The sequence below is a fragment of the Galeopterus variegatus genome, unplaced genomic scaffold, assembly GCF_000696425.1.
Source record: "Galeopterus variegatus unplaced genomic scaffold, G_variegatus-3.0.2 Scaffold4528, whole genome shotgun sequence".
Lineage (NCBI taxonomy): Eukaryota > Metazoa > Chordata > Mammalia > Dermoptera > Cynocephalidae > Galeopterus > Galeopterus variegatus.
In genome coordinates, this window is record NW_007730639.1 from 143527 (window position 1) to 165784 (window position 22258).

The 22258-nt window shown below is 46.2% G+C and overlaps 1 pseudogene; it reads right to left on the reverse strand.

Moving 5' to 3' along the window:
- Positions 1-14166, reverse strand: part of LOC103603271 — a 22020-nt pseudogene extending 7854 nt beyond the window's left edge.
- Positions 14167-22258: the final 8092 nt, after the last annotated feature.

The window sequence follows — 22258 nt, forward strand, 5'->3', positions numbered from 1 at the left end:
TGAGGGTTGCGATCCGTTGCCGGTCACGAAAAAAGACAAAAAGGAAAAAAAAAAAAAAATGTTTGACATCACTAGTCACTAGGAAAGGCAAATTAAGACCACAATGAGATATTATTACATACTTAATATAACAGTTATAACAAAACATGGTGACAGTACCAAATGCTGGCTAAAAGGTGGAGAAACTGCATCTCTCATACACTGCACTCTGTAAAAGTCTGAAAGTTTCTTAAAAAGAACAAAATATACACTCACCATACAGTCCAGCAATTGCACTACCATGCATTTATCCCAGGAAAATGAAAACTTATGAACACAAAAAAGCCTGTGCATGAATGTTTATAGCAGATTTCTTTATAATAGCAAAACACTGGAAACAACCAAATATCTCACTAGTGAATGGTTAAACATATCGTGTGCCTCCATACAATAAAATACTACTCAGTGATAAAAAGGAATATATTTACATATGCAACAACTTGTAAGGATCTCAAAGGCATTATGTTCAGTGAAGAAAGTCAAACCCAAAATGTCACATACTATATAATTCCATTAATACAAGGTTGTCAAAATTATAGAGAAGAGATTAGCGTTTGCTAGAGATTTGGTATGGTGGAGGTGGGTGTCGATATAACTTGGTAGCACAGGGGAGACTTTTATGGTCATGGAATAATTCTGTATCTTGATTTTGGTGGTGGTTACACCAACATACACATGAGAAGCTCAACATAAACAAAAGCTGGGAATGTTACAAGACTCAGCTGTGAATAACATTTGCAGACACTGATATCCCAAACTATAATATAATCATATTAGGGTGATGGGGAATAGAAAGTATTTGGTGTGGCATGAGACAGAACGTTATATCCCCACCTTTGATCTTGAGAAGTCAATAAATAATACTTAAGAATGCAAAATCAAGAAATGCAAAATAAACATGTTATATGAAATATAGCAATAGAATCTAAAACAATCAGTTAAACAAGTTGAAAATGGTTGCTTCTGGAAGGTGAAATGTGGTTAGAGGTTAGGGAGATTCCAGTTTTCATATGGAGAACTTATAGAACTATTTCATTCTTAAATTGTGTGTACATGTAACTTCCATAAAAGTAAAAAATAATCTTAGATCACTCCATTAATGTTGTAAGAGTTACACTTAAGAACAATATCCATGTTATTAGCACCAGTAGGAGAGTTTTATAAGCTTGCTGGATATAAGACAGATGTTCAAAACTCAAATGCAATCCTATTCAGTGGTCAAAAAATACCGAAAAGACATAGTAATAATTTTTAAAGCTTTCATAAACTAGAAAGTATTAAAAATAGTTCTAACTAAGGATGCATAAGACCATTGTGGGGGGAAAAATTGTAAATTGAAAGTCATAAAAGTAAACATAAATATATAGAGGTATATTATGTCCATGAATGGGAAGACTCATTATTGGAAAAATATCAATTTGCCCAAATTAATAATATAAGTTGAATGCAATCAAATAATAATTCTAAAAGGGCTTTTCATGAAACATGACAACATGATTCTAAAATGCCTTTGGACTAAGAATAGCCAAGACAATTTTGAATAATAAAAGGTGGGATGATTTGATTTGCCCACAATAGGTATTAAAACTTATTATAAAGCTATACTGGGCCGGCCCGGTGGTGCACTCAGTAGAGTGCGGCACTTGGGAGTGCGGCGGCATTCACGCCGAGGGTTCGGATCCCATATAGAGACCGGTCTGCTCACTGGTTGAGCATGGTGCGGGTGCGACACTGAGGGTTGCGATCCCATTGCCGGTCGCGGTACGGGTGCGACACCGAGGGTTGCAATCCCTTTACCCATCACGAAAAAAGACAAAAAAGGAAAAAAAAAAAAAAAGCTATACTAATTAAGACAGTATAGTACTGAAAGAGAGATAGACAAGTAGATCAATAGAACAAAGATCCCATAGAAAGACTACAGATTTCTAGAAACTTTGTACACAGCAAAGGTGGCGATGTATACAGTGAGTGCTGGATAAATCATCCTTGCTGGAAAAAAATGTGAGATCCTACCTCTATAATACACAGACGCAGACACACAGACACACAGACACACACACACACACACAGCAGAAAAATATAGCTTGATTAAAGGCTTAAATGGAAAGCGTGAAATAAGCAAAAATTGAAAACATTTTTTTGTATAACTACAGTTTCCAAATAATACCAACTCTACTGCTTTGTAAGCCACACCAGATGAAAAAGAGGGACCCTCCCACATGTGCCCAAGGAAACAAATAGAAGAATGTTTGTTGCAAAATTGTACTAGCAAAGCATTGAATAAAACTTTAATATCCACCATGAGAAGTGGTAAATTATGGCACATCCTTACAGTAGAAGACCACAGAGCAGTGGAAAATTAATATAATGGAGCTACATAGATCAACAGGAAAAAAATCACACAAACTGCTAAACATAAAAAATAAAGTTCCAAAATGCTATGTGCAGCATAATAGCATTTATGTAAAGTTTAAAACTTACAAAGTAATACTATATCCTCACATTGCTTAAGGATTTATACATATGTTGTGAAAGTATAAAATCATGCTTGAGAATGATAAACACCAAATTCAGGACAATGTTTTTAAAAAGAAACTGAAGAACATAATGGCAAAATGTTAATATTTTACAAAGATAGGATGGTAGCTCCATGACTATTTCTTATATTATTTTTTACACATTTGAGAATAGAAATACGTTTATTCAACTTACCAGTAATTTCAAAATATATGTGTGTTAAAATGAAATAATACTTGAAAAAGCCCTGGATAAAAGTAAAAATTGCTCTGAAAATAAAGGGTTGTTCATGATCATGGGCAGCATGAAAACTTGTTTTCTTGGTCTGTTGGATTCTATTTTGAGTGGAGGCAGGGCCAATTTGAAGCTCCGTACATCAGGGTCAAGTCAACCCCAAGTCCCCATGACCAAAGTCCATCCCTGACTCAGCTCCAAAGCTCTGAGGGAAGGACCATGAGGAGGTATGTGAAGGGAGCATGTTGGTGCTGGGGGTGGCAGAGTGAAGGGCAGGAGTCTTGGGTGACCTGTAGGTCCCCATGGCTTGTCGCCCCACTAGAGCCCCCTGGAGATGGCAGGAGGCAATGCATCACAGGGCATGCAGGAGCTGTAGGGGAAAATCATTTATTCATTCATTTGTTCATTCATATATTAATCCCACAAATATTTACTAAGCATCTACTATGTGGCAGGTACTCTGCTTCGTCTGGGTTCATGGAGCAGACCAGAAATGAAGCTCTTATCACTACATCCCTACACCTCTTTCTGGGTTCTGAACTCTTTCCCATACCCAATTTGTTTTTGCCACTAGTCAGAAACTTCAAGTCCTTGGATAGGTTCTATTAGTTGATTTTAGCAATACCTTTATTATTCATGCCAAATATATAGCATATGAAAAACGAAATATATAACAATGCAAGGGGGACTCAAGTTTGGGTCTTGACCATTCCACACCTTGGACAGCCACCTCCAGGGTCCCTAGGAATGTAATTCAACTTTCCAACTCCAGGGCACTACATAATGCATAAGAGTTGGAAGCCTCTGAGAATTCCAAAAGACATTTAGAGAAAATAAGGGTGCTCACAACATTCTTTTCAGGCTTGATCACACTTGTGGGCACCCTGGTGGGCACCCCATGTCACTCTGTGGGCTAATCTTGGACTCCTCTTGCCAGCCCATGACCATGGCCCTGACCTCCGTCCCTAAGGACTAAGGCCCACCCTGAACTCACCTGTCACAGGTTCCACCACCTGTAGATATAGGTGACCATGAAACATCACCAGCAGCACCTTGAGGCCCAGAAGGAAAGACACAATCATAAGGGCAGGCATCTCTGGACCTAAATGCCACAGGGCAGAAGGAGCCATCAAATGAGGTTCTGTGAGTATAAATGTCCTCTCTAAGGTCACATAGCCAGGAACTTCCACAGCCTGCAAGTTGCACCAATTCTATCTGATTCCAAGCTTATGCTCTTTTCTCTATACTTAGCTCTCTCTTAAAATTAAGAGATGCAACAATCACAACAATTCCTTGAACTTGTTAAGACAAGTGAACAGACCTGATGTAGTTGGGAGGAGGGGAGAGAGGGAGGTTGAAAGAGGAATAGGTAAAAGGACACGAAAACCAACTACAATGTATATTGAAAAGTTAAAATAAAAAATAAAACGAAAAAAAAAAAAGAAATAGGAGATGATCTTGACCTGTGAGCCTCACTCTGAATTTGGCTCAACAAATGCTGATTTGAATACCCAATATACACCAGCCAACATGCCAGGGCTTTAGAGATACAAACCTGAATACAATCCACTCTGTCCCCAAGGACTTGTGGTCATTTAATATAACCTTTGCTACAATCTTAGGAGTTTGGTATCATTAGCACCACTTTATAGTTGAGTAAACTGAGGCTCTGAGAGGATAATTGACTCAATTGTCTAAGTTTACACAGATATAATTACTGGAAACTAAATGTAAAAATAATTTAACCTGATTTCAAATAATAGTAACAGTAGCTAACATTTACTGTAGACATACATGCAGACAAACTCTACTACATGTAGATAAACTCTACAACCTGCAACATTTAGAGTTTACATATATCATTTCACTTAATTCTCATAAGGACTCTATGAATTAGGAAACTTTATTAGACTCTATCTACAGATGAGCAAATTGAAGCACAGAGAGCTTATGTACCTGTGCAAGAATTAAGTGGAAAAGCTTGTTCTGTCATTGGAGATGCCATGCCGCCCTCAGGATAAGGTTGTTCAAGCAAGTCTTACAGAACAATATATAGGCAAGATCACCTTTATATAACTCAAACAGGCTGTTTCAGACAAGACATCCATGCTAACAACCAGGTCAGAATCATCAGTGAGTACACTAAGCTGAACTCTTTTTTGGAAAATTTCAAGGAGATTGAGCCAGCAAACTACTCTTTCTGCAGATACGGAAGAACCTTTCAGGATGGCCACATCCAAACGAAGCCAATGGCCAGAAACCATTCTGGTTATTCAAGGAATCACAGACTATTAAGTTGGACAAGACCTCAATGATGACCAAGCTTCCCCTCATCCCAGTGCCTTCTGGAATCTGCTCAGGAGGCAGAGATGACCCCAAGCTGTCCACAAGAGAAAAGGTGAATGTACCTGGGCTCCCTGTGGGCTTGAATGCAATGTGGGCTACTGCAGACAGTATGAAGTTGGCCTTGATGTGAGAATGTGCCTCATGCTGTACCTTACAGGTGAGCACCCACTCAGACTCCTGCACCGACGCATTCACCAACAGCAAGTCCTCCAGGGTGTAGGTCCCATCATTATTCTGCTTGGATGTGGGCTGCTCCATTCCCTTGAGCTTATGGCAGTCCTCCAACCAGGTCAGAGACACATTCTGAGGATAGAATCTCCGCACGTGGCAGGTAACACCCACCAAGCCGGAGGAGATTGAAGACTGGGACACTGTCACTACAGGGGGAACTGACAAAGTCCAGAGAAAGCAGGCCATTACTGTGGGAAGTCCACTGTGGGAGCCTGGGAACTCCTTGAGAATGGGTTCGTCTGCTCAGGGCCTAGTCCAGGACCTGCCACAGAAGAGGATTTAGGTATTGGCTAACAGACACATGCATAAGGAATTTCATGTGTGAATGAGAATGTTAACGCATAAATGAGTGCGTGTTTGGATAGACAGATGGATAGATGGATGGACTGATGGATGGATGGATGGGATTGATGAATGCCATCGTAATTTTGTTTTCTTTTCCACTTTGGCCATTAAAGATGTAGAGATGGGGTATAAATTCCATTTAAGAAGCTACAAAGTTGATTCACTCTATGACTACATAATTCTGAGATTTGAAGATTTCGTAGATCCTTTGTAGACTCTTGGAGTCCAAGATACTTCAAGATACTAAGATTTTACCTAGGAAGGAACTTCAGAATTGAGAGATTAAGTAACTTGTCCAAGGTCACAAGTGGTAAAGCTGGGATTATACCAGAGACAATATGTTTTGTCATGATGCTATCCTGACACCCAAACTATAAGGCTATAAGCATTTTTGGTTCTAGGCTGCTGAAATTGTGATCTAATGACTTCTAAAATTTTTTCAACCAGATTTTCAGCTATGAAATAGGATTATTCACAATGAGGAAAACCGAGGAAATCTTAAATCCTAGTAGACTTCATATGAACACACAGCATGATGTAGCTCTAACCCTAAACTAAAGGCTGGGAGATCTGGAGTCTGGTCCCTGCACTGACACCATAGCCAACTGCAAGACCCTGTGCAAGTCATTTTCCCTCTGTTTCCAAGACTTTAAAATTATAAAATTCTCTCAGGGCAGATCAGCTTTCATGGGTCTAGTGAAGACAGATTTTAGCTCTTGGTCTAGGGTAGAAAGAGTAACTCCTAATACAGTGCAATCTGAAGGGGCTAAGGGCATCTGACACTAAAATATCCTTTCCTCATCCTCAGCTATCTAGACCTGTGAAATTCTATCAATGATCCTGCTAATGGGTTGGACAGCCAAGGCAAGACGCTGTCCCCAGCAATTTGCACTGTTCAGTCTTCCCCCTCCAGTACACAGGCACAGCACAGGGATTCTCCCTAAGCAAGGAGCAAGACTGAGAAGGGAGGGCCCAGGATGGTTAAAGCATGGTGACTAGGGTGGTGCCCATGGAGAACAGGTCAAGGTAGGTGCCACCAAGAGAGTGTCATGGGCTCTAGAGGGTGGCTCAGATGGCCTGTTCCAGCCACCAGTGAGCTCTCCTGGTTGTACGATGTCTGGGGCAGTGTATGGAGGACAGAGATCTGGGCACAGCTGATGACAACTGCTTCCATGCACTGAATGGCAGTGTTTAAGGCAGGGTGCATGTGTTTTCTTATTTAATTCTCACAAAACCAAATGAGATAAACACAAAAAGCTACTTGGTATCAATTAAAAAGAGAGAGAGAGAGAGAGAGAAACACTTAAAAGGATGGAAGTGTTTGATGGAATCTGATTGTGTATAGGAATACACAATCAGATTCCATCAAAATTGTCAAAAAGGAATTGGTTGAAACTTCATCTTGAAAAGCATTCAAATTATAAATATAAAATTATTTAATTTGTACTTTAAATATGGAATGGAATCGTAACTAAGCACCAACTTTTGGAAGGAACAAGTGTTGGGAGTATAAATAAGCTGGCATAAATTTTTCCCCAAAACTTGTATTATAGTACCAACAAATCCTTCATTTCAAATTTCACATTCACAGCACAATTGTTAAAAGGTAATTTCAAATGAATTTGAAAATGTATTTGCAATTACTTGAGTGTTCTATCAATTTTCACAGGGGCTGCTTTTAATCAAAGTGTTCTCTTCTGACGTGCCCACAGTATCATTAACATCACAGATCTCTTTCTTCTTCCATTTTTCACTGCTCAAAGGCTTTGCCTGTGATCCCAGCAGTTCCCCAATATCATTTGCATCAACTTCTTGAAATACAACTTTTGCAGGATCTCTGATGTCACTTGGTAATGGACGTGGATCCTACCTGCACAGTACAGTCTGAAGTCTGTCACACCGCAGTCAAGGCACAACAGGCCTCCAGAGCAGAAGGTTTCTGGCCCCCACACCACTCCCCAGCTGCTCCCACAGCACCTTCCACCTTCCTGCCTCGGATTTCTCTATAGGCAGGAAGTGCCACCTAACCTAGGCAGGCACATCTCAGCCTCCCCTCCTTCATGGGACAATTCTGAGGCAGAGTCTACACAGTTCCTCAGAAGGTCCCCAGTGGCGTTGAGTCCCGGCTGTGCACAGGGGCACCAGCTCAATGACTCTCTTTTTTTGGCTGTCCTCCTAACTCGTCTCTCCCCCCACTCTCCCATCCCACCTTTTCAGGGTCGCCTCAAAACCACCTGCCCCCAAGACCTTGTTTCAGGCTCTACTGTCAGGGGAATCCAAATAAAGACACTCCGCAAAGACATTTCTGTGACAGGAGACACAACCGAGCTGCATGCAGTGTTGAGAAAGGAGACATTTTGAGTGGGGGAAAATTTTAGAAGTAATCAATTCATCTGTCAATATTTGTATTTGCTATGACTTTTGCTTCTCTATGCAGCTGTCCAGAGAATTACATAATAATCTCAGATAAAGAGGACCCCTGAACCACCATTTTTCTATCTTACGGCCAGAGATACCAAGGCTGGGAGAAGAAAAGCCACTTGCAGGAGACCCACAGCTGGCAAACAGAGCAGAGCTCGGAGCCCAAATTCACATCAAAGCTCTGTCCCTCACCAGCTGCACAACCTTAGGCCGCCTCCACCTCTTTCCATCTGTATCCTTGAGTAAAGTGCGAAAGGGACAAGAGGAATAGGGTAGTCATACACATGAAATGTCACCTGGCCCACGTGAATATATTTTACTGACTGTGTGCTGTGTTCGTTCCAGACATTAATATCAATATTTTCCTCCATGTAAAATGATGTGTTTACTTCCATAATAGCACACTCTTCCCCTGTTTTGTGAATGAGAAAAGAAGGAGAAAAATATTTTGGAAATTTTAGAATCCAATATATATTTAAGGAATTAATTTTACTTCTGTGCCACCCTGAACCACACGCTTGCCTAAGCTGGGCTTTCGAGTTGTCACAAACGGTGGGATGATCATAAAGATTCCTCCTGGGCATGACACCGTGTGTCCTCACTGAATTCACAGATCCACCGAGCACTGGTCCAGCTCACAAAACTCAACAGAAAAATTAGGCCTATATCCAAGTATGAGTAACTATCTAAAGACATTGTAGTCCCTAAAACTGAGAAATTCACAAAGCCCTTCAAATCTTCTTCACATAAAATAATAGTAATAAAATTAAATTTCCAGTGGATATTCTGTCTCTGTTTTACAGCAGAGGGAAGTGAGTTCTGAGAGGTAATATGAATAATAATAATAATTAACACCAATGGCTTCTTCCAAGTGGTTGGTATGAGCAAGGCACTGTGTTAAGTGCGCAACCAAGTGAAGGATGTGCCATTTTTTAATGAGAAAACTGAGGCTCAGAGAAGTCCATGGCCCATCTCTGCACTACCTCAGCTGAGCAAAGAGAAAGATCTTACCCCAGAGGTACAGGTCCAGGCTGACAGTTTTCTTTTTCTTTTTTTTTTTCCTTTTTGTCTTCTTTTCGTGACTGGCAACAGCATCGCAACCCTCGGTGTCGCGCCCGCACCGTGCTCAACCAGTGAGCAGACCGGTCTCTATATGGGATCCGAACCCTCGGCGGGAGTGTGCCACCGGGCCGGCCCAGGCCGACAGTTTTCTAGAAGACCAGTGTTGACCTGTGCTTGACTTGGCAGAGGACAAGGGAGAGCACATCGTCACCCTTCAGGGGGATGAGCACACTGCTGGTCACATTGTAGGTGTGTCCAGGAGGGTGGACTCTGGTCTGGGGCTTGAGGAGCTCGTGGTGGTTTCTAAGGCAGGCCACAGTAACGTGGGGTGTGGAGAATCCAGAGGATGTATACGTCAGTTGGATCAAACATTTGTGCCAGGCTCAGAGCACTGAAGGGGGCCTTGAAAGTGGTATGAGTGGGCGCTCCTGCCTGCAAGGAGAGATCCCTCCTGTGAGAGGGCATGAGGTGTCCAAATTGCAGTGTGCACAAACCCTGGAGTCTCTGTGGAGAAGCCCCATCGCTTCCTCTTCCACAGGGTCTAAAGTTTATGTTTCCGATGGGAGCTAGATTCTGAAGCTGGTATCAGAGGCCAAATAATGAAACCACAGGGGACCATAGCAGTATGTAAGGAGCCACCTTCTACGGGCACTGCAAACACCCATATAGCAGATACCCACTTACAGGCTCTTCCCTAACTCATCGAGTCTCACAGCAACCCTAGGAGGCAGGAGCGGTTACTACCCCCATTTCACAGATGGAGGAAACTGAGGCCCACACAGGCTAGGTAACTTGTCCAAGGTCCGCAGCTAGTCAGTGGCAGGGCTGGGGTTCTCAGCCAGGCAGTCTGGCCCCAGAGTCTGTGCCCCTGACTACCACTCAGTCCTGCCCTCAGTCCCTGGAGGAGGAGCACCTCGCTGTTCACAGGCCAGGGCATAGGGAGGAGGTTAGAACGACAGGGAGGAGGTTGGGAGCACAGGTTTTGGGGTCCCACTCAGCCCAACTTTACATTCCCAACCCCTCCACTGAGTGAGCCTGAGCAACTTAACTCTCTAAGCCTCAGTTTCCTCTTCTGTAAAAGGGGGATGATTCTAAATTCTCAGTTAGTTAATAAATTGAGTACCTAGGGTAGGCTACGTGGCACATAGTAATCTCTCTGTAAACGGTAACTATCAGCATCATATACTCACAATTAACATCTGAGGAATTGTTATTCATCATATTTTTAATGTTAACAGAGAAAGAAAAGGCTCAGAGAGGGTTAGTGACTCTCCCAAGGGCCTCACAGCTAACAGAACCAACACTGCAACCCGGGAGTTCTGGCTCCAAGTCAAGGGCATTTTCTGTTACATCATAGCTGCTTCTACTTCTCCATGGGTGGCCCTTAGTTCATCAATGGTATTTAATATCATCTGGGAGTTCTAGCTCCAAGTCAAGGGCATTTTCTGTTACGTCATAGCTGCTTCTACTTCTCCATGGGTGGCCCTTAGTTCATCAATGGTATTTAATATCATCCTACCTTCAGCACAGCTCTGGACTAGGCACCATAGAGACTGCAGCCATCACTGCAGAGCACCTACTGTGTGGCTCCTTGTCCACATGCCAGGAGTCAGGGAAGAAATCCTCAGCAGGTCCCCGTGAGGTGGGTATAACAATTGCCATTGCACAGACTCGGAAAGGGAATTGCTGTGCCTGAGATCTCACAGATGTGTGATGTGACACTGAGACATTTGGCTCCAAAGCTCGGCCACCTCTAAACATAAGAGCCAGTCCCTGCTTCAAGGGTGTGCAGGCCTAGTCGTGGAAGAGAGGCGTAGAAGGGATAAAACATTTAAGTACTGGCCTAGAGAACTGAATGGTGCGGACAGGCATGACAGTTCAGGAAGAAATAAATCAATATCAAAAATTAAGTCATCAAGTAATTACTTTGTAATTAAGATTGAGATTTGGGAAGAAATTTGAGATAACATTAAGGTTTGTATTCTCGGGCAGGATAGAAGAGAAAAATACAGAAAAACACATTGAATTTGAGAACAGAGCCCTGCATTCTAATCCCAGCTCTGCAATTGAGACCTAAGACCTTGGTCCCTCTGCTATTTTTTCCAGCTGTTGCAGGATCAGCACGTGAGGACACCCGGTACATGGTCTATTGGTGTTAGCCTGGGAGGAACACAGGCACAGAAGTGGCAGTGTATGAGAGGTGGGGTGCTGATGAAGGGTTTATGGACTAGATTGGGGAGGGACAGCTGCAAAGGTATGTTAACACCAAATAGGAAAGGGCCTGCATTCCAGAACAGGAAGGGGCTGCCCTCTCCCCTGCAGACCATGGGGCGCCACCCACAAAACTGCACTGGCGACAGGTATAATCAGTGATGCTCTCAGGGGTGACTTTTGCAGCAATGGGCCAAATATACTGCATGCAAGTGAAGGAGGAAAGTAAGACAGAGAGGAAAAAACTCAGCATAAGTCAATGAAGAAATAATACGACTTGCTCCTGATCAGAAAGGACCACTTCTGAGTTTTCACTCAGTCCTGTATATCCTGCTGGATGAACGTTTTTCTTATCTCTCCTGGACAACGAAAAAAGGGCCCAGAGAAATTTAAAGATGAGTGGAATCATTCCCCCTGAGAATTCTTTCAGCAGCCAGATAAAAGCCAGTTGTGTCAGGGAGAGGTCAAAGCCTGTGAAGATGAGCTGTTTTTGCCAGCTGTTGTCCCATGCACGTTTCCTCAGGCCGTGGCCTGAGCTATAACACAGGGACACGGACACATGTGCCCCTGCTTCTCTCATGGAACCGCCTTCCCCACTTCAGGTGGCTCTGGAGAGCCGGCAGTCTATGCGCTGGCTTACCCTGGGCTCAGCAGGCCTGGCTGATCGTAACACCACCCCCACCCCAGAGTCCACCCCCAACACCCCATCCCCCTCCGAGCCAGTGACTTTTCCTCCCAAGCTGATCCAAGCTGGTCCAAGGGAAAGCAGCTCACCCCCTCTGGGTCGGAACCGCTGGCGAGCAGCTCTCGCTGGAGGAGAAAATCATCTGAGGACACAAAGAGCGAGATGAGGAGGAGGGAGGAGGACAGCTACGACCACCTGCACCGACCCTGGGTGAGCACCTGCGCACACGCTCTCTCCCAGCCTAGGTAGGAATGCTGGCCTCTCTTTAAAGTTAACTTCCAGAAACTTCCAACTGAACCAGTCTTCATTAATAGCCATTCTGGAAGGGATTTTGGCGCCCAGCGGTCCTTAATCTCTACCATTTCTTGTGGTTAAGTGTTAAGAGGGAGAATTTCAACATGAAGGGTGCGTGGAATTGGAAAAGGGGAGTCCACGTCCTCGGCGAGGGTGGGGCATGGAGGAGTGGAGTTTGGGGGAGACTGTGTGAGAGTTTCCTCACGAGCCTCGAGCGTCCTCTCTTCCTTCACCTTCAGAGGCTGCTGCCCTGAGTCTCTGACCCTCCCTGGCCTGCTGCCCAGAGAGGCTGGGGCCAGAGGCTGCACCCACCTTTCTCCCGTCGGGGCGTCTGAGCCCCTCAGGGTGATGTCGGCCTGGGCTGGGGGCTGCTCATCCTCACCGCCCAGCAGGCAAACTCGTTCCCATCCAGCGTGGCTTCTGCCTGCCATGTGTGCCGCAGAGAGAATGTCCCATCTGGGTTTCTGGTGACCTGGGGAACATCCACGGTCTGGATCGTGCGTTTATTCTCCATCCACGTGAGATGTAGGTGGGAGGGAAAGAAGTGGCTGGCGTGGCACGTGAGATTCACTGTGTGGTGCATGTGGACCTGGGCCCCAGAGGGCTCGGTGGTGATCTGCAGGGTGGGGATAACTAGACAGAGGAACAGAAAGTAAACTCAGGTGAAATGAGCCCCTCCCTGCACCACCCCTTCCTCCTCCCCGCCCCGTGTTTCCTCCTCCCAGGGACCGGCCTCAAGATCTCTCACTCTTTTTAAAGAAACTATTTTTTCTCGTATGCTCAATGGAAGGCCAATAGGGCTGAATGTTAATTTTCACTAAATATAGGTGGGGGTACAGGGTGTCTGGTATATTCTGTGTTTGAAATATTTCACATCAAGAAATATAATTTGAAGAATTACTAAAATACAATGCTCATGAGGACAGGGACTTTATTCTGTCCATTGCTGTATCCCTGGTACTTAGAACAGTGCCTGGGTCACAGAGGATATTCATTATTTATTGATTGAATAATAATGATTTAAAATAAAAACCGATAACAATAATATTGAACAAATCTGTTTGGAAAGGGAGGCCAGGGCAGATCATAACAGAAGATCAAGCATTCATAAGCAACTTCCTGTGTGTCAGGCACTGTTTTAGATGTTTTATAAGAAATAACTCATATAATCTTCACAGGAAACCTATGAGGTAGGTCTACATTTTATTCCCATTTTACAAGGAAACTGAGGCACAGAAAAGTTAAGTACCTTGCCCGAGATCACGCCACTTGTAAAGTGGCAGGGCTAGGATTAAAACCCAGACTATTGGCCTCTTGGAATCTGCATTTTCAGTCTCTACACTGTGTGATCAGGGAAGGCAGTGAGTTTCAGTTCCTCATTTGTGAGGTGGGCAGAACCCCTGAAAGTGGGTGCTGCCGGGAATACCCCCACCCCGTCCTCCTGCCCATCCACCTTGCAGCACTGGAGAGAGGTTCATGGTCTTTCGCAGGGGCTCTGTCAGGGCCATGTGGGTGACTTCACAGGTGATCTCAGATGAGACCTCTTGTCCATCCAGTGTCAGCCATGCCTGGCTGGTGACAGAGTAACTACCTTTGTCGTCAGTCACCAGGCGCTGAGCTGAGGCTGGATGTTCATCACTGTCCTTCAACCAGGTGACATAGATGTCCTGGGAGTTGAAGGGGCCAGCTGTGCAGTTGAAATACACCGAATTTCCTGGGTTTTCCTCTGAGATGGACCCATCGGAGAAATGAAGGGTTGTCCAGCTGTGAAGGAGAGCCATCGTGACTGCACAGAGAGCGGGAGGCACCCAATGCCAGCAGTCTGCCAGAGGCGCCCGCGCTGTGCTGTGTCTGGTGCCAGCAACAGATGATAACAAGTAAACAAGCACATATGATTATGACCGGAGCGCAGTGTCCTCAAGGAAACCCAAAGAGTGCAGTGATAGAGAACACCAGGACTTATTCCAGAAGGCTAGGAGGAGAGGAGTCTTGGAGGAGGTGATGTTCTGAGCTGCAATTGAGGAATGAATAGGAGCCAGCCACGGGAAGGGACAGAGGAAGGACATTCCAGATGGCAAGAACCACAAGTGAGAAGGACCTCGGCAGGAAGAGCTGGTGGACTTGAGAAACCAAGAGGTCTGTATCTCTTCGGCACTGTGGGCAAAGAGGTCCAGATCAAGAAGAGCCTTGTGAGGCATGGCGGCAATCTGGATTCTATTCTGAGTATCCACGGTCTGGATCGTGCATGTATTCTCCGTCCACGTGAGATGCAGGTGGGAGGGAGAGAAGTGGCTGGCGTGGCACGTGAGATTCACTGTGTGGTGCATGTGGACCTGGGCCCCAGAGGGCTCGGTGGTGATCTGCAGGGTGGGGATAACTAGACAGAGGAACAGAAAGTAAACTCAGGTGAAATGAGCCCCTCCCTGCACCACCCCTTCCTCCTCCCCGCCCCGTGTTTCCTCCTCCCAGGGACCGGCCTCAAGATCTCTCACTCTTTTTAAAGAAACTATTTTTTCTCGTATGCTCAATGGAAGGCCAATAGGGCTGAATGTTAATTTTCATTAAATATAGGTGGGGGTACAGGGTGTCTGGTATATTCTGTGTTTGAAATATTTCACATCAAGAAATATAATTTGAAGAATTACTAAAATACAATGCTCATGAGGACAGGGACTTTATTCTGTCCATTGCTGTATCCCTGGTACTTAGAACAGTGCCTGGGTCACAGAGGATATTCATTATTTATTGATTGAATAATAATGATTTAAAATAAAAACCGATAACAATAATATTGAACAAATCTGTTTGGAAAGGGAGGCCAGGGCAGATCATAACAGAAGATCAAGCATTCATAAGCAACTTCCTGTGTGTCAGGCACTGTTTTAGATGTTTTATAAGAAATAACTCATATAATCTTCACAGGAAACCTATGAGGTAGGTCTACATTTTATTCCCATTTTACAAGGAAACTGAGGCACAGAAAAGTTAAGTACCTTGCCCGAGATCACGCCACTTGTAAAGTGGCAGGGCTAGGATTAAAACCCAGACTATTGGCCTCTTGGAATCTGCATTTTCAGTCTCTACACTGTGTGATCAGGGAAGGCAGTGAGTTTCAGTTCCTCATTTGTGAGGTGGGCAGAACCCCTGAAAGTGGGTGCTGCCGGGAATACCCCCACCCCGTCCTCCTGCCCATCCACCTTGCAGCACTGGAGAGAGGTTCATGGTCTTTCGCAGGGGCTCTGTCAGGGCCATGTGGGTGACTTCACAGGTGATCTCAGATGAGACCTCTTGTCCATCCAGTGTCAGCCATGCCTTGCTGGTGATGGTGTAACTACCTTTGTCGTCAGTCACCAGGCGCTGAGCTGAGGCTGGATGTTCATCACTGTCCTTCAACCAGGTGACATAGATGTCCTGGGAGCTGAAGGGACCAGCTGCGCAGTTGAAAGACACCAAATTTCCTGGGGTTTTCCTCTGAGATGGACCCATCGGAGAGATGAAGGGTGGTCCAGCTGTGAAGGAGAGCCATCGTGACTGCACAGAGAGCGGGAGGCACCCAATGCCAGCAGTCTGCCAGAGGCGTCTGCGCTGTGCTGGGTCTGGTGCCAGCAACAGACGATAACAAGTAAACAAGCACATATGATTATGACCGGAGCACAGTGTCCTCAAGGAAACCCAAAGAGTACAGTGATAGAGAACACCAGGACTTATTCCAGAAGGCTAGGAGGAGAGGAGTCTTGGAGGAGGTGATGTTCTGAGCTGCAATTGAGGAATGAATAGGATCAAGCCACGGGAAGGGACAGAGGAAGGACATTCCAGATGGCAAGAACCACAGGTGAGAAGGACCTCGGCAGGTAGAGCTGGTGGACTTGAGAAACCAAGAGGTCTGTATCTCTTCGGCACTGTGGGAAAAGAGGTCCAGATCAAGAAGAGCCTTGTGAGGCATGGCGGCAATCTGGATTCTATTCTGAGTGTGACGGGAAGACATAAGAGACTTTAAACAGGGGCAAGGTGGTCTCGTTTACAGTTTTTGAGATAGCTGGGACTGCTGTGTGGTGGGAATGGGAGCAGGAAGACCAGCAGGGAGACTGCCTCAGGCCTCCAGGCCGAGGTGACAGTGGCCCAGACGAGGGTGATGAGAGACAGAGGGACTGGAGCTACATTTGGAAGATCCAGCCCACGGGACTTGGTGATGGGTGGGATGGGGGAGAAGGGCAGAATGAATTATGGATAAGTGACTCCCAGGTTGTTCTCTTGAACATCTGGGTGAATGGTGGCTCTATTTTTAGAGATGGGAGAACTGGAGGAGTTGGGATGGGAAGGGATGGTGAAGAGGCAAGATTTCCCTTTTGGACGTAAGTGCACGATGACCTGAGTGTGAAGTCAGGAATTGCCGCAGCAGGGGTGGCTGGCCCTCCTAATCAGGCCCCCATTAGCAGCTCACTGGGCGTCTGTCCTCTTGCTCACCTCCAGTGATGGGGAGCTCGCTCCACCCAAGGCAGCTGCATTCATCTTCATGCAGCTATGACCAGGTACTTCCTGCTTCTAACCTGGGATCTGACTCCTAGGGTTATCCCAGGAAAACCACTCCTGGGGACAGCCCTGCAGAGCTCTGGAGCAGACACCTCTTCAAGTCCTGCTCCAGAGCCCTTGCTCTGTGCCAGGTAGGGATTTGGGTGCTGGGGACACAGAGATGAGTCAGACAGGACCCCTGCCCTCCAGTAGCATCTGTTCAGGTCAGGGTGGGGTCTTGGGGTGGGCAAATAAACCAGCAGTGACCACACAGAGTGAGAGCTGGCAGAGGGCAGCTCAGGAGGCTATGGGAGCTTGTCCTCTGAGAGCACAGCTCTGGTGCCCTCTGCATCATGCCCTGGCATCACTCACCGCATGCAGCACTGCGGTTTACAAAACACTTTCAGAAGTGCATGCTCGTGTCCTTCCACATCCCCACTGTGGGAGGCTGGTGTTATTGTCCCCACTTTCCAGAAGAGGAAACAGAGACTCAGAGGTTTAGCAACTTGCTCAAGGGCACACAGCCTGTCAGTTGCTGAGGGAGGACAGCAAGCCGGTCTGTCTGACTTCATGTCCAGGGCTCATCCTTCAATGTCAGAGGCTCTGTCACTGAGGGATTGCTCTCTCCATCTTTCTCACCCTCACACCCTCCCTGAGCCAGAACTGATAGCCGCTCAGACCAGAGCTGACACCAGGGAAACTGTATGGAAGGTGGGCTACTTTGTCACCCCCGACCTCTCCCCAGCCCCTCATCCTTGTGTTACATTCTCCTCCTCTGACCCCCAAGCTCCCACCATCTCCCTTTTCCTCAAAGTCCACATTGAGGAAAAGACACAGAACAGCACCTGGTAGGCAGGAAAATGGTTCGGCCAGGTCCCCTGAGCCTCGGCCTCCTGCCTGGAACACAAGGTGGCTGGATTTGGTTATCCCTGGGGGCCTCTCTGCCTGCTCCAAGGGTTTCCATGGGCAGGACTCAGGACTCACCTGTGAGTCCCAGCAGAAGGGTGGACAGGAGGGGGCCCAGGGCCTGCCCAGATGTGACAGTCATGGTGAGAGGCTCCCAGCATCCCTGGTCCGTGTCGGGTGACACCCCCTTGATGAGACTCTGCATGAGCCCGGGAGCCATTGCCTGGTCCAGCTGTTCATCTGCCCCACCCCCAGCCAGGCCTGGGAGGGGGTTTGAGCCACAGTGAGAGAAGTGGTCAGCTCCTCAGGCCTGAGGTCTCCTGCAGGGAAGGTGACCAATGCCTTTGGCTGGGCGCTATCTCGATGCCCCATGAGCCAGTCTGGGAAGGGGCTGGGCTCCCCCTCAAGCTTTCAGCCTCAGAGCTGGCAGGAGTGGTGAGCCCCGGGGTCCCCTCTCTTAGAGGTTCCTCCACGTTGAACAAACATCACTGAGAGTCCGACCCGCCCCAAGCCAGAGATGGCTTCTGGGAAAACAGAATGGATTGACTTGGTCCCAGAAGGGTTGGTGAAATGAGTCTAGACACATACAACCAAAAACAATGAAGAAAGAGCGTAGACTCTGAAAACCAACCTCTGCCTCACCCCTTGACTAGGTTCGTACAATGCTGGACAGGTTTTTCCTGTCGCCCAGAATGGTCTACTGGGCTCCAAGTTGGGGAAAAATGAATTTGAAACACAGCTGCCAGTTTCCCTGACCTCCCTATGAAAACTGCCTCTCCTCTTTCCCCTTGCCATCCCCTTACTCTACTTTTAGCCATGACATATACCAGTATACTTCCCCCATGAACAACGATTCACCATGAAGATGCTGCCTTTTGTTTCTGCTGTAACCAGCAGCCAGCACCGTGCGGGGGCCAGGTATATTCTCAGGACTGATCACACAGCAGCCAAGCCCCACTCTTCCCCCGATCATCCCACCTGCCGTGGACTGTGCACTCAGCTAATGTGTGGGGAGAGGACTGAGAAGAGTCATCAGCCTGGGGAAAACTGTTATGAAATCTTCCTCCCCTCACAATCCCCACCTCCACCAGCCAAGCAAAGCACTCCGAGAAGATAACTCCTAGACGTCGGGTGGCTGCTGAAGGAGAGGCTGGCCCCTCTTTGTCCAGGTGTCTCCTGAGGCAACAGTGGACTCACTGATCCAATTTTATGCCTCCCTGAGCAGGAGAAAAGGGAACTGAAAAAAGACAGCAGGGCAGAGAGACAGGATGGCAAGGGAGCAGCCGGAACTTCCTCCACGCAGAGTGGCAAGAGGGTGAGATCTCGGAGGCCTCCCACTGTGGAGGGTGGCCACGCTTAGAGCACCCTGTCTGCAGCCCACTCAAAAGGGCCCAGAGCAAAAGACTGCAGCATGGATTCCAGGGCAGGAGTCGCAGGCCTGAACAAGATCACGTGTGGGAGAGACTGTGCAGTGGGCACCCCCCAGCATGCACGCATGCAGGGCCCACCTAAGGATCCACACCTGTGCCACGGGAGGCTGCGGCTTCTAGATTCCTGTGTGGGAGAGACTGTGCAGTGGGCACCCCCCCAGCATGCATGCATGCAGGGCCCACCTAAGGATCCACACCTGTGCCACGGGAGGCTGCGGCTTCTAGATTCCAGCCATAGTGAACAGAGCACTGCTGGGTAAAACGGATTCATTTTTTCTCTTCCCTCCCAGACCCCAACACACAGGAGGATAGAGGGGCCTGATGCTAGGAAGAAAGGAAGAACAAAAGAGCTTCACTCCATGCCTTCCAGATCCCCAAGTCCAGCAGGGACTTGGGGGCAGTGCTGGGCTGGGGTGACAAGAGGAGGTAGGTGCTAATCTGGACCTAACGTTGGCATTTTCAACCCGATTAGTTTGGACTGGGCCTTAAACAAGGTCTGACACAGAATAGCTATTTCATAAAGTTTGATAAAATTATTCATCCATCATCATCCATTCATTCAGCAATTATAGAGCACATTACTGCAAGTGTCCAGAAACAGTGGGCTCTGCTTAAGAGATCAGAGAGAGGCAGGAAGAAGAAATTTGACAGAGCCGAGTTGCTAGCCAAGCTCAGAGATAAATAAAACCAGTTCTGGTTGTCACCCCTGCAAAGATCAAAGGTCCAAAGAAGTGATTGCTCCAGCCATCGGACCTTGGTCCAGCTAGTCAACATCCCCAAGACTCATTTTCTTTATCTGAAAGAGACTAGCGATGGCTACCTAGTGACTGCTTGAGACTTAATGCATATAAAGTCTGAGGTTCTAAACATAAAATAGCAGCTTAATAAATGTGAGTTTCTATCATTCACACCTCCTCCACCTGGTTAACTCCTTCTATGTGCCCTTCTGCTGTTAGCTCAGCTCTGTCCATAGAAATATAGTGTGAGCTACATACAGAATTTTTTTCACCACAATTTTCATTTTTATTTATTTTTTTCAAAATGAGTTTTGAGCTTGATTTCAATCTCCTGTAACAAAGTCTGTCAAAGGAAATGAATGATAGTTACGTATTTAACAAGTTATACAATATATAAAGATTATTACACCCTAAAATTAGGTAAAGTAATGTTTGATTAAATATTTATATCAATGATGCTTTATAAACTGCTTAATAGTCTTTTTTTTTTTTTGATTCTTTAAAAAGTTCGACAAAATTTGCAAACTCTTATCTAGACTGACCAAGAAAAAAGAAAGAAGACAGAAATTACTAAAATCAAAAATACATCAGGGGCATGGTAGAGCAGCTGCTGCTTCTATTACACAGGAGTGGGCTTTGAGGAGACAGACGTCCTCTTCTTCCAGTGACTCTCCTTGTGTCACTGCAGTCGGGCATCTGGCAGGCTGCCTGCATGGTAGCTGTGGCCATTGCTGTGGTGTTGGGCCACTTTTGCAGCAGCCACAGCCGTGGCGGTGGCTGTGGTGGGCCACCCACAAGGAAGTGGTGTTTTCGCCATGCTCCTCGCCTGCTTCCCCGCGGGGGATGCTGCCCTGGCTCCTGCCTAAGGACCCTGGGCATGCTCTCCACACATAGAATTTTAGATTTTCTTATATCCACATTTTTTAAAAAAAGTAAAAAGGATAAAAAGAAAAGAAAAAAATAAGAAGAAGCAGGTGAAATGAATTTTAACTAACATAATTAAATCAATATCTAAATTTGTATTATTTCAATATGCAAATATGAAAGTATTGTGATATTTTATATTCTTTCATCTTTAGCCTTTGAGTTTTCTATGAAGTAAAATGTAGTCCTACCAAAACAATAAAGTTGTGTTTAGCAAACAAAAATTTTACAGTGCTTTAGTTTTTAAATGTTAATTTCAATTAAATTAAATTAAAAATTCAGTTGCTCAGTGGCACCAGCCACATTTGAAGTGCTCAATAGCTACATGTGGCTAATGGCTACCATATTGCACACCATGGTCTTGAGTAACATGTTTCTTCCTCAGCAAATTCTTCCCTACCCTGATGTGACACCCCCTCCCCATGGGTTCAGGTATTTCTCTTTCATAGCACTTATCACATGTGTAATCCAAATTCCCATCTCAGAACAGCTGAATAATGACTCTTTCCCTTATTAGACTGTAAGATCTGGAGAGCAGGGACCATGTCCTTGTTCACTACTGTGAGTAATTGCTGGGAGCATAGTAGGTGCTCAATGCATGTTTGTTGGATGGAGAGATGCGTACATGAATGAATGAATGGATACATGAATGGCTGGATACATGAAAGAATGAATGGACACATGGATGCATAAATAAACTANCAATGCATGTTTGTTGGATGGAGAGATGCGTACATGAATGAATGAATGGATACATGAATGGCTGGATACATGAAAGAATGAATGGACACATGGATGCATAAATAAACTAAGAGGAGGGTATGTGCTAAGGGGTAAGGGAAAGGAGGAAGCACTCCCAGTGAGAAAGCAGAGAGGCTCCTGGAGGAAGCAGGTTTGCCTTCAAGGGCTCCTGCATCTGCCCATCGGCTTCAGTCACAGCATCTGCACAGAAGGAGGAGACTGGGACACCGGCTTGGGCTGCAGGGGGTGTGGAGCTGTGGGCGCCTGCCTTGTGAGGCTGGGAGGCTCAAGGAGAAGTGGGGAGATTGGAGTCCTCTCCAGGGGGTGGCCTGAGGAGTGCCAAGGTACCCACAGCTTGGTTTCCTCTGAGTGGAGTCACACCAGTCTTCTTCCTGATTCCGGTACCAGCAGGAACTGGATCTCACCCAGTCTGTAAGCACAACCTCTAGTGGGGACCGGGGCCCCAAGAGCCTTCATCGGCCCCTGTTATGACCTACTGGGCTGAGGGACCAGAGAGAGACTGGGAGCCCCTACCTCCTCAGAAAAGGAACATTGATGGCCCCTGAAATCCAACTCCTTGCTGCGAGGACCCATGAATCTTTCACCCTCGCCCCATCCTCTCGGAC